Raw genomic sequence first — 13,849 nt, forward strand, 5'->3', positions numbered from 1 at the left:
GTGTCCCAACCACCCTTCTAGCTACAGCCCGATGTCCCAGGTAGTCCATCTTCCTTTTGGAGCCGGCTTGCTCCACTACCGTAGCTCCATCTCCATGTCGATCTTTCTCTACTTCTACCGGCTTCTATTTGTGATGAGTTTATGTCTCATGAACTAGTGCTAGTACTATTATTCTAATCACACTTCTTCAATATCTTTGCCATTAGGGATGCTCAGGTCGATTTTAGTGGAACTGCACAAAAGCATCGTATGATCCGAGGGTGCCAGCCGTCTTTCCTTCCCGACATGGAAAGTGCTATGGAACAAGAGGTACCAGAAGGTGGAGAACCAAAGAGTGCTGCTTCTATTGTTGTGACATTCTCACTAAAGAATTTCCCTCTAGCACATTCCTTCGACAGGTTCTACCTGGCCAGGAAATTAAATCATGTAGGGTTTAGGGTTTAAGTCGTAATGACCCCATCAGTAGTTTTTCTATCGTACACGCTCTCACAACTTTTTTCTTTAGTTGTGAAGTAAATATTGGCTATGATCTGTGAATCATTGAGATGCATCAGCATGCGTGTTAGTTTTCCTTTGTATTTGATGGAATGTTATAACGGGGCAACCTTGGAGTAGGAATGAAAATGGAGTGGAAAAGTTTCCGTTTTTCCGGAGAAAAAATGGAAACGGAGAGAAATCAACGTTTCGTTTCGTTGGATCGCGCCATCGAGCAAAACCAACGTTTAAATCACGTCTGTCGTGTTCGTGTCTCACCCTTCTCCACGGCTCGAGCCCACACGGTCACTCGGCATGCCACTCACCACAAACCGAGTAGTATACCATAACTTTCTCGCCTGCTTGTCAATGGATTGCGCCATGGAGTACTAGCACTACTGGAAGAGATTGATGAGTTGGGGAGGACAGTTAGCTGTAGCACGGACTCCCAAGAACTTACTACTGGAAGAGATCGCGCATGTTGTAGCCGGCTATTGCGACCTTTGAACGCGGAGCAGCCGCGTGCACTCAAAAGTGGCGTGGGCGACACTCTCTCGGCCGGCGCGTCGCAATCAATGCCGACGCCAGTGAGAGGTTGCGTCCGCTCTGGTCGGGCATGAATGCGGCACTGACCGTTTCGGGCGGGAAGCACGCGCGGGTGATGAAGAGGGTTCGAGTTGGTCAGGACTGGACGTGCGCAAACAAGAGATGATGTACGTTAATATTGCTGCATATATAATTAACAACGTAAATAATGTGCCAGTTGGACAAATATGATTGGAGATGGAGATGGAAATGGAATTTTACGTAAACACAGATATGCATGTCTATGTCTATGTGTGTGTGCGCGACGACTCTCGCGACCTGGAAGCGGGGGCGTGTTTTTGATCGAGTTTTCTTTCTTGGTACGTTAGAAAATCAATTTGTCTAATTCACATCTAGATGTTATTTAAGGATATCACATCTAAGCTCCCACAAGTATATAATGTAGCAACAAGAAACAAAAAAACTAGGAAAAGACCACAAACAGAGTGGACATCAACTTATATGTGACATAACTATGTCACATCTAGATGTGTCCTAGACAGACCCTTAAAAAATTGTCCGCCAGTTTTCGTTTCTTTTTTCCGGGAACGCGCGTATTCTATTTAAAACCACTGCTATGGAGAGATTTTTTTACTCCATTATAGCCTCTTGTTTGATAGAGTTTCTCGCGTCTCGCTCTCTCACCCTCTCCATATCAAAACAAGATGACAGTGTCCACTCTATCTCTCTCCTCACCGGTGGTCACAGATCCGGCCGAATCCCGTCCGCTGCGGGAGGTGAGGAGGTGCAGCGTTGACGTTGTCGCCGTCGGCGACGGAGGAAGCCGATGCGCACCGTCCTCTCGGAGCCGGCGCTGGCGCGGACGAAGATCCTCCGCGCCCTTGTTCGCTGCCGTCGTGTGGGCAGATCCCGCCCGCCCGCCTAAACGACATCTCGCCCACCTGAGGTATAACTTCTTGTACTGGTCCAGCTCCCCAGGTCGCTGCGTGCGGGTTTTCTTCTATGCGACTACTCCCCAGCTCCCCATGCATAGTAGCTAGGGTTCGTCGGCTGGTCCAACATCACCTACTAGTACTATTATAGAGGAAATGCCACTCAAAAAGTTGTCCTGATTTATGCCTCGGTGGAGGTATACATGTTGTTTCGACAAAAAGTACATGGTGGTTGTGCGGTCATTGTCCATATGGTGGTAGTACTATCACTGGTTAAATGAAGAAATGCTTTTTTTCTCGGGTATCCTGGTTTAGTTCCCATCAAGATAATTATGATGCTTCTGTTTGTTGGTGTACTTTTCATTAATTCTTATTGACAATTGAGATGTCGTTGCTAACCCTTTTTTATATTTTTGGAAACAGCGATGCGTGTCTCCATACCCGGGCATGTCTTCCTCAATTTTAGTGGAACTGCACAAAATTGGATGGCCATTGTTGTTCCGCCTCACTGTCCTCTGCCACGTGGTTCTTCCTTCCTCGAGCTTGATTACTGAGAAGAAACAGACCACCGTGAGGATTTGTCAAACTTCTTAGGTGCCTCACCCAAACTTGATGCCAAATGGATGATGCATCACCACGATGACCTATCGATGCTCATGGTTGCGCCTCATGGTTGCGTCGGCTGGTGAAGCCGATCGATTTTCGACGAAAAACAAGTTGTCTTCCATTGGTGCTCTTTGCTTGTTATGCACAAAGATGATATCCTTCGTCGGTTCACCTTGGTTGCGTTGGAGACGCAGTCGTCTTTCACGTTGGTGCAATTTTCGCTAGGATTTTACGACAGGTGGGCCCAAAATGTGGCTGGCTCACCTGTCATACAGCCAAAAGAAGGTGCAATGAAGGCACTGGAGCTCAGTCCATACTACAGTAGTATATATATAAGCGGGAGCCTCAGTGCTTCTTCGCTAGGGTTTGCACTCTCCACACGCTCGCCGCACTACATATATGTTACTCCCTCCGTTCCGAATTACTTGTCTTAGATTTGTCTAGATACGGAGGTATCTAGCACTAAAATGAGTCTAGATACATTTTCTAGAGTTTGCTATATTCACAGTCTCTCACCCTCTCTTCACCAGATCTAAACAAGACTGCATTGGCCTCTTGTCTCTCTCTCCCCCCTCATAGCTGGTGAAGGAGGCGTCCGTATCCCGTCGCACCGGGAAGGGGAGGAGGTGCAGCGTTCACTCTATCGCCTTTGGCGAGGGAGGCAATCCACTGTCGGCTACGATGTTCTCTTTCACCCAGCGCCTGTGCGAGAGGGCCACCGACCCCTTCTTCCTTGCTGCCGAACTTAGTGTGGGCAGATCCGGCCTCCCGCGCGCACGCCTTGCCACATCCCGACGACCCTAAGGTATAAGTTTCTTTGAAACCGTCGTTGCTCTAGCTGCATGTGGATCTTTTTCGATCTGTAGTCGAATCTAGGTCTTGGTTCAAAGAGGAATGAAGGGTGCGGTGGGCTGGAGCAAGAATCTAGGACGTGGTTCAATGAGGAAAGGAGGGGCGGAAAGTAGTATAGACTGGCTATCCAGCCGCTTTGTAGGTCGAAAAGGGAAAAAGGGGGTAACCCAGTACACACATCTGTAAGGAACCGATCTCTTTGTTGAAAAGGGAAAGAAACTGGGGGTCGGGTAGTTTGTGCACGACTAGATTTGCTGCCCTCACATAGGAAGAAGGTTCAAAGAGAACAAATATGGGACCAGCGCATATATGCTGCTTGGCTACATACTCTGCATCACCCATTTATACGTGTGGACGCACATGGTGCTGGCATGTCCCATGCAGCTATTTTGCTGTTGTTAATCTCAGAATTAACTACTGATCTGTTTTAAAAGAATTTCTCTGTTAATATGAATCAATGCAACCGTTTTAGAAATGCTACTGTCCTATACTTTGTTTTCCATCAAGATAAGGTAGATGCTTCTTTTTGTGGCCGCATGTTTCATCCTCCTTTATTGGCCAGTAATTGTTTTCTTTTTTGCCTCTTAAAACAGGGATATCTATTCAACTTGTTGCTATAGAAAACTTAAATGTCACACCGGCAACTTTGCTTGATTTCAGTGCAACTGCACAAAACTTGATTGGATTTCCTATTCGTGTTGGTAGATTCGTATTTTATGTTGGTCGTCTCATGAAAGGTCAGTACAGGCCTTCATCCACATGATTGTGCAGTGTGCTTTGAGATGTTGTGCTACTTGTATTGGTACTGTTTTAAATAAATGATGAATTGAAGCTATTGTATTGCTGTCTTTTCCCATTAAGTAGTGAACAAAAATGGGACCAACCCAGACATGATGCTTGTTGCTTTGTTACAACAAATTCAGCATCACCCCCTTTATAAGCCAGTAATTGATGCCACTCTCAGAATTAACTACTGAATCTTATTTCAAAACTGCAACACTTGTTAGGGATTGGCGGGATTACCATTTTTGTGGCCGCATGTTTCATCCTCCTTTATTAGCCAGTAATTGATTCCTTTTTTGCCTCTGTTTATACAGGGATATCTATTCAACTTGTTGCTATTGTGACATTTTGCTTCGCTACGCGAAACACTTTGCTTGATTTCAGTGCAACTGCACAAAACGAGATTGGATTTCCTATTCGTGTTGGCAGATTCGTACGTGATCTTGTGTGCGTCATGACAGGTTGGTACTTGCCTTCATCCACATGATCGTGCAGTGTGTTTTGAGATGTTGTGCTACTTGTATTGGTACTGTTTTAAATAAATGATGAATTGAAGCTATTGTATTGCTGTCTTTTCCCATTAAGTAGTGAACAAAAATGGGACCAACCCAGACATGATGCTTGTTGCTTTGTTACAACAAATTCAGCATCACCCCCTTTATAAGCTTTGTCGTTCTTTATACATGTTGAAACAAGGCATTGTTAAGATAATGTCTCAGTCAATATGAATGAATCACACTGATGGAGAATTGCTACTCTCCTGCTTTGTTTCCCATTAAGATAAAGTAGATCAGTAGATGCTTTTCTTCTGGGAGTACAAGTCATCAACCGTTATTTCTTAGTAATTGTTTCCCTTATACCTATTGTTGCTTACAGGGATATCAAAATTAAAGCTCGGTTTTATTCCGACTTCGATTTTAGTTGAACTGCACAAAAGGAGCCAATGTGTAAGGCAAACTGCTGCATTACTGGGTCTAGTTGGTCGTTCCACTTTGCAGAAAGAAGCAGTCACTGTTTGCGCTACATTACAGAAGGAATGACCGAGAAGCTTTACAGAGTATTATTAGACACCGGTGACATGACTAGTCTGCAGAGACCATTGGCAATTTAACAATACGTGGAGTGCCCTGGGCAAAAAGTGCCCAAACAAGTATAAAAGCTACGACAGGACTCCACGATCATAGGCATTACATATTTTGAATGGGAAAAGCTTGTCAAAGTTTAATCATTGATGTTAGCAAGAAGACGTTAGTTTAATATATTGGAATTGGAAAACCTTGTCAAAATTTGCTCATTGATGTTAGCCAGAAGACATGCATTTGATATTTTTGAGTGGGACGCCCTTGCTGTGAGCAGCGTCGAGTGTTTTTTCCTATTCCTGTGTTCAGTTTAGAAGTAAATAGTTACTCTGCTGAGATATTCCTGTGTTAAGAGTTTGTTCTGAATATTGTCTATGTAATGCCAGGCCTTGTGTTTGATTGCAAAGTTGAGCTTGGAATGTTGTGGCATGCGGCATCACGAGCTGTTCACCGTGCCTCCTGAGAATAATGCTTCGTATTGTTTTGCATGTCGATCTAATGCCAGTGATTTGCTTGTTAAGAAGATCATCCTCTTCTGTTGTTTCCGTGCTTAAGAAGTTCATCGTCTGATGTTTCATTCATAGCCTATACGACAAGTCGGGTAGGTTAGACGTGAAACCATATGATCTTCCGACCAACTCATGATATTAGGCCGTGATTGGATCGTCGTTTTCCAACCAAAACCGCTTGTAAAACTGACGCTTGTAAATTAAAGCAGATGGTCTCGGGCGAAGGCGCTTGGTTGGTCGATTTCGACTAGTAAAATATCGGAAGTACTTGACACACGATAAAAACGCTGAACGACACTCGGACGATTGCTAATCCAGCCGTTAGCTGCTGTTTCAGCCTTGCCCATGGATGGCATGATACGCACGTCGTGCATGTATCGTCTGGTAATGTCGTCCATATAGCAGTGCTCGTAAAATATACACTGGTCTCTCAAATTACACGCGTAACCCGCCGGTTTTACTTACAGACCTCGGGCCCTCGGTTTCATTACGCCTGTATTTTACGCGTTGTTTTCGATGACGAGTAAATTACACTTGTATGTTAATACAGGTTTGAAATAAACCAGAGCTCCCAAGCGCGGCCTTACCGTTTCATGCCGTCTCAGTTTCTCGAAGGTGCTCATAGGTGTCCGATGATCCTGGCTTCCTGAATGAGTAGCGGGCGCTGTATCAGACCATCCGTAGGGCCCGCGAGGCCCTCTCCGTTGTCCTTCGAGTTGTTGCGCTCGCCGTGGCGCCGAGCATTGTTAACATCGTCAACGAACATGAGGATTCAGGAGATGACTTTATTTTGACTGGATGACACTAGGGACCCACTAGGGCCATAGCCGTACGTACGCAAGTGCCTCCTTATTATGTACAACTATATTTTTTTGCTTTCTCCTGGTTTCGTGACATCACGGTCCCACACCATTGTCAACCTATGTAGTCAATATAAACGAGAGAATTGCACAAGGTGCGGCCGACAGCTGGGACCAAGCAGCTCGAGCAGTATTTGTGTTTTTGAGGCGTGAGCACTGCAGAGTTTTTCTTGGCGATGATTTCGTTGTTGTTCAGAGGAGAGCAGGGTATTAACTGGGCGGGCTGTGGCCCGTCTAGCCCAGGCCAGATATCCAGCCCAGATACTAATTTTTTCAAGATGAAAATGGCTAGCCCAGCTATACGTCTTTTTGAGGAATACCCAGGCAAGGTCAACTTGTTATTCTCCGCCCCGCTGGGCTGCAAATCTTTCCTAGGAGGGATGCATTAGGCTTAACAGGAAAATGGGCTTTAAAAATAATAAATGGGATGTAATTATAAAAACTGGGCAGTAACTATAAAAAATGCACCAAACACGAAATTAGTTTATAAAATATTATTTATGGATTTTGAAAATCTTAAATTTTCATTGTTGCGCGCGCAATGTTTCGTTGGATTTTTACGTAATACAAATTTATATTTAATCTGACTAGAAATTTCGGGATAAAAATATTTCGGAGCCCATCAAAATGTGGGAAATTTTATTGAATTCTGTCTTCAACGGTTGGTTGAAATTATTAATCATTGTCCTAGCTAGAAAATGGGCTGTACTTTTAACAAACTGTAAATGGGTTGTTGTAAATTCCATTAGAATTCCAAAATGGGTTGTACATTCTTACAAAACGCAAATGGGCTATAAGTTCTCTGCCACACACTTGTGGGCCTACTAAGTGACGCGTCCCCTAAAAAAATAAGTTGACGCGTATGCAAGGCTTTGCCAACTTATTATAGTCAACACACGGTTCTAGCAGCAGTGGCCGTTGGATGTCTATCCAACGGATGTCGTGCTTCTTCTTCAATCTCGGATATTCTTAGCTTCGGCCGCCCAAAAAATGATTCCTCCCCCTGACATCTGGGGCGCACCGTTTCGGAGGCTGACCTGTGGGCCTACTAAGTTGGAGCGTACCAAGGGCTTTGTCAACTTAGTCAATAATAAACGTTTCTAGCTTCAGTGACCGTACGATGTCCATCCAACGGCCGTAGTGCTTCTTCAACCTCTGGTCTTCTTGGTCCAGCCGCCCAAAGCAGCGCCGGTCGTGCCGCCTGCTCCTGCCTCCCGTGGCCGGCTGTGCTGCCGCGGAGGCCTCACCGCCCCCATACTACTCCCACCGCTGGCCAGGCCATCCCTCCACTCACCCACACCCCCTGTTATTCTGCGGCGACGGCAGCCTCACACCGCAGCCGAACCAGTGAACCCTCGTACTCCTCTCCGCGCGGGCTTCCACTGCTGCGTCTTCCCCGGCTCCGCGTCGTCCCCTTCCTAGGCCTCGCCGTCGTCCAGACCACCGCCCTGGTGCTCTCGGCGCGGCGTGGTCAACGTGGTCAACGACCGACTTCCATCGGAAGAGTACTGTACGTGGAGAGGCTGACAGCTGGGTCCAGGCGGCCGCAAGGAAGTGCCTCCTTATTACGCGCAAAATAATTATTCCTCCACCTTACAGCAGGGACCCACCGGACGGGCCACCTTATTTCGCGAAAAAAACGTTTCCCCCCTGACTGCTCGGACCCACCGGACGGGCCAGCGTATTTCGCGAAAAAAACGTTCCCCCCGCTGTCAGCTCGGACCCACCGGAAGTGCCTCCTTATTACGCACAAAAAAATGAATACTCCCCCTGCTAGCTGGGACCCACCATGGTGGGAGGCTGACTTGTGGGCCTACTAAGTTGACTGGGACGGGGGCCTTTGTCAACTTTAGTCAATATGAACGATTCTAGCTCCAGTGACCGTACGATGTCCATCCAACGGCCGTAGTGCTTCTTCAACCTCTGGTCTTCTTGCTCCAGCCGCCCAAAGCAGCGCCGGTCGTGCCGCATGCTCCTGCCTCCCGTGGCCGGCTGTGCTGCCGCGGAGGCCTCACCGCCCCCTACTATTCCCACCGCTGGCCAGGCCCTGCGGCGACGGCAGCCTCACACCGCAGCCGAACCAGTGAACCCTCGTACTCCTCTCCGCGCGGGCTTCCACTGCCGCGTCTTCCCCGGCTCCCTGTCGTCCCCTTCCTAGGCCTCGCCGTCGTCCACCGCCCTGGTGCTCTCGGCGCGGCGTGGTCAACGTGGTCAAGGAACGACTTCCATCGGACGTGGACTGTACGTGGAGAGGCTGACAGCTGGGTCCACGGCCGCAGCAAGGAAGTGCCTCCTTATTACGTGCAAAATAATTATTCCTCCACCTGACAGCGGGGACCCACCGGACGGGCCACCGTATTTCGCGAAAAAAACGTTTCCCCCCTGACTGCTGGGACCCACCAGCTACACCTTCGCACGCAAGGAAGTGCGTCCGGGCAAAAAAACAAAACGATTCGCCCCCCTGACTGCTGGGACCCACCAGCTACATCTTCGCACGCAAGGAAGTGCCTGACAGTCGGGACCCACCTGGTCGAAGCGTACGTAGCGTTGTCATTCTGGTCGCGAACGTGTACGTACATATATACTGGTCGATGTAGAGGCGCGCACGTGTCGTAGTAGAGGCCGCACGTAGCATGTACACGTACGTACAGCGGTCAGGGTGCAAGAAAGAAAATACGGCCACGTATGTGTACATACGGGCGGGGTCTCGAACGCCTACTCGCGCATACGTACGGCGAGGGCTCGTGTACATGGCTGGGTCGGAACGGAGAAACAGCATCGTCGTCGTGTTCATGGGGAGGCAACGGAATGCGTCGTGTTCATGGGGAGGCAACAAAATGCATCGTGTTCATCGGGAGGGCTTGGACGGAACAGGCGATGGAAACGAGGCCTGGCGTACCGCAGAACGGAGGAAACGGCCTTGTGTTCGACCGGCCACATTCGAAATGGGATCATGTTGATCGGGAGGGGTCTGGCGTACCGCAAAACGGAGGAAACGGACCTCCTACGTCGAAACGGGGGTCCTGTTGATCGGGAGGGGTGTGGCGTACCGCAAAACGGACGAAACGGACTTGTGTTGGAGCGCTACGGTCGAAACGGGGGTCCTGTTCATCGGGAGGGGTGTGGCGTACCGCAAAACGGGACTCCACGGGATACTGTTCATCTCCACCGTCGACCCCCTCCAGCCTCCACGAGCTACTGTTCATCCACCGTCGACCTCCTCCAGCCTCCACCTGCGACTGTTCATCCACGGGCTCCTGTTCATCCAGCCTCCACCGCGCGCTACTCCACCGGCTACTGTTCAACCAGCCCTCTCCACGGGCTCCTGTTCAACCACCCCTCCACGGGCTACTGTTCATCCTGCCCTCCACCGTCTACTGTTCATCCTGCCCTCCACGGGGTGGTCCTGTTCATCCAGCCCTCCACGGGGTCCTGTTCATCCAGCCCCAACCGGCTCGATCGATCGGGGTCCTGTTCATCCAGAGGCAACACCACGGGGTCCTGTTCATCCACCCTCACCGGGAACTGTTCATCCAACCCCCCCCCCCCGCAACGCTCACTGTTCATCCAGAGGCAGCATCGATCAGCTTCAGTTAGCAGCAGTAGCGAAGGAATCGCTCGATCGGGTTCAGTTAACAGCCATCGATCGATCGCTCGGGTTCAGTAACGCGTAGCCTGCAGTGCAATCGCTCGGGTTCAGTTAGAGCCCAACGCCTCGCTCGGGTTCAGTTAGAGCCAATGCCTCGCACACACGCGCGTACGTGTACGAGAGAAACGCGCATCGCTCGGCCCCCGACCTCTCACCATAACCGGGAACTCCCCGAAATTTTCCTCCCCCTCGCTTCTACCATGGTTTTTTCCGTCATGGACGGCCCAAAGAATGTCATGCAGCTGCGTCTCCGGCCCGCCCAGGATGAAAAGCCCATTTTCTATCATGATTTTTTGTCATAGAAGTAGGAGCCCACCACATCTATGATGATATCGGATTTTGTCACAATTATCGTCATAGAAGTGTCATATGTATGACAGAAAAAAAATTCGTTTGGCCCAAAATGTCACAAATGTGTCTTTTTTTTGTAGTGGAGGCAAATGTCAAATAATGTAATGCAGAAGATAAGGATTTGTGATGGGTACTTGGTATGTTGACTTTTGCATAGACTCCCCAGCAACGGTGCCAGAAATCCTTCTTGCTACCTCTTGAGCACTGCGTTGGTTTTCCCTTGAAGAGAAAAGGGTGATGCAGCAAAGTAGCGTAAGTATTTCCCTCAATTTCTGAGAACCAAGGTATCAATCTAGTAGGAGGCCACGCACGAGTCCCTCACACCTACACAAACAAATAAAATCCTCGCAACCAATGCAATAAAGGGGTTGTCAATCCCTTCACGGTCACTTACGAAAGTGAGATATGATAAGATAATATTTTTGGTATTTTTATGATAAAGATGCAAAGTAAAGAAAGCAAAATAAATGGCAAAAGGAATAGCTTGCTGACGGGAGATTAATATGATGGAAAATAGAACTGGGGGCCATAGGTTTCACTAGTGGCTTCTCTCGAGAGCATAAGTATTACGGTGGGTAAACAAATTACTGTTGAGCAATTGATAGAACTCAGCATAGTTACGAGAATATCTAGGTATGATCATGTATATAGGCATCACGTCTGCGACAAGTAGACTGACTCCTGCCTGCATCTACTATTATTACTCCACACATCGACCGCTATCCAACATGCATCTAGAGTATTAATTTCAAAATAACAGAGTAACGCTTTAAGTAAGATGACATGATGTAGAGGGATAAACTCATGCAATATGATATAAACCCCATCTTGTTATCCTCGATGGAAACAATGCAATACGTGCCTTGCTGCCCCTACTGTCACTGGGAAAGGACACTGCAAGATTGAACCCAAAGCTAAGCACTTCTCCCATTGCAAGAAAGATCAATCTAGTAGGCCAAACCAAACTAATAATTCAAATAGACTTGCAAAGATAACCAATCATACATAAAAGAATTCAGAGAAGATTCAATATTGTTCATAGATAAGCTTGATCATAAACCCACAATTCATCGATCTCAACAAACACACCGCAAAAGAAGATTACATCAAATAGATCTCCACAAGAGAGGGGGAGAACATTGTATTGAGATCCAAAAAGAGAGAAGAAGCCATCTAGCTAATAACTATGGATCCGAAGGTCTGAGGTAAACTACTCACACATCATCGGAGAGGCTATGGTGTTGATGTAGAAGCCCTCCGTGATCAATGCCCCCTCCGGCAGGACACCGAAAAAGGCCATAAGATGGGATCTCACGGGTACAGAAGGTTGCGGCGGTGGAATTAGGTTTCCGTGGATGCTTTTGTTGGTTTGGGGGTATGTAGGTATATATAGGAGGAAGAAGTACGTCGATGGAGCAACATGAGCCCCACGAGGGTGGAGGGCGCGCCTGGGGGTAGGCGCGCCACCCTACCTCGTGCCTTCCTGGTTGCCTTCTTGACGTAGGGTCCAAGTCCTCTGGATCACGTTCGTTCCAAAAATCGTGTTCCCGAAGGTTTCATTCCGTTTGGACTCCGTTTGATATTCTTTTTCTGCGAAACTCTGAAATAGGCAAAAACAGCAATTCTGGGTTGGGCCTCCGGTTAATAGGTTAGTCCCAAAAATAATATAATAGTGTATAACAAAGCCCATTAATCATCCAAAACAAAATATAATATAGCATGAAGCAATCAAAAATTAAAGATACGTTGGAGACGTATCAATCTCATGTGTGTGGACATGTAAGGTTGGTCCGGGCCGCTTCATCCCACAATACCGCCAAATCAAAATAAGTTGTTGGTGGTAAGCAGTATGACTATCACCACCCACAAGTCTTTGTGTTCTACTCATGCATATCATTTACGCATAGACCTGGCTCGGATGCCACTATTGGGAAACATTCCAAGGAAAACAAAAAAAATTCCTACGCACACGCAAGATCTATCCATGGATATGCATAGCAATGAAGGGGAGAGTGTATCTACGTACCCTCGTAGACTGTAAGCGGAAGCGTTTAGTAATGCGGTTGATGTAGTCAAACATCTTCGCGATCCAACCGATCGAGTACCGAACATATGGCACCTCCGTGTTCAGCACACGTTCAGCTCGATGACGTCCACGCCTTCTTGATCCAATCGGACGACGAGGTAGAGGATGTGTTCCGGCAGCATGACAGTAAGTTGATGGTGACGATGATGCTATCTCTGTAGGGCTACGCCTAAGCATTACGAAAATATGACCGGGGGTGTAAACGGTGGAGGGGGACGCCGCACGCGGCTAAGCAATTGTCGTGGTTGTGCTAAGCGCCCCCTCCCACATATATATAGGTGGGGGATAGGGGAGAGGCCAAGGGGCGTCCCAAGTATGGCCAAATCCTACTTGGGGACTTCCCAAGCCACCCCCTTCCATATATAAGTGTGGGAGGAAGGTAAGAGGAGGAGCCCCCCCCCCTTTCCATTCTCTCGCGAGTAGGGAAAGGCAGGAGGGGCCACCCCTCCCCTTTGCTTCCCCTAGGGCTGGCCGGCCATGTAGACGGGTGCACCAGCCCCCAGGTGGGCTGCCTTGTCCCCTCCTTTGGCCCATTAAGCCCATACACTTACCGGGGGTGTCCGAAACACCTTCCGGTGACCCGATGACTACCCGGTGCACTCCGAAACTATTCCGGTCTCTGAATACCACCGTCCTATATATCCATCTTTACCTCTTGACCATTTCGAGACTCCCCGCCATGTCTGTGATCTCATCCGGGACTCCGAACAATGTTAGGTCACCAAATCATATAACTCATATAACACTATATCGTTAGCGAACGTTAAGTGTGCGGACCCTACGGGTTCGAGAACTATGTACACATGACTGAGACACCTCTCCGGTCAATAACCAATAGCGGAACCTGGATATATTGTCTCCTACATATTCTACAAAGACCTTTATCGGTCGAACCTTATGACAACATATGTAATTCCCTTTGTCCATCGATATGTTACTTGCCCGAGATTCGATCGTCGGTATCTTCATACCTAGTTCAATCTCGTTACCGGCAAGTCTTTTTATTCGGTCCGTAACACATCATCTTGCAACTAACTTCTTAGTCACAATGCTTGCAAGGCTTCTGAAGGAAATATGCCCTAGAGGCAATAATAAAGTTGTTATTTATATTTACTTATATCA

This window comes from Triticum aestivum, chromosome 1A (genome assembly GCF_018294505.1).
Source record: "Triticum aestivum cultivar Chinese Spring chromosome 1A, IWGSC CS RefSeq v2.1, whole genome shotgun sequence".
Lineage (NCBI taxonomy): Eukaryota > Viridiplantae > Streptophyta > Magnoliopsida > Poales > Poaceae > Triticum > Triticum aestivum.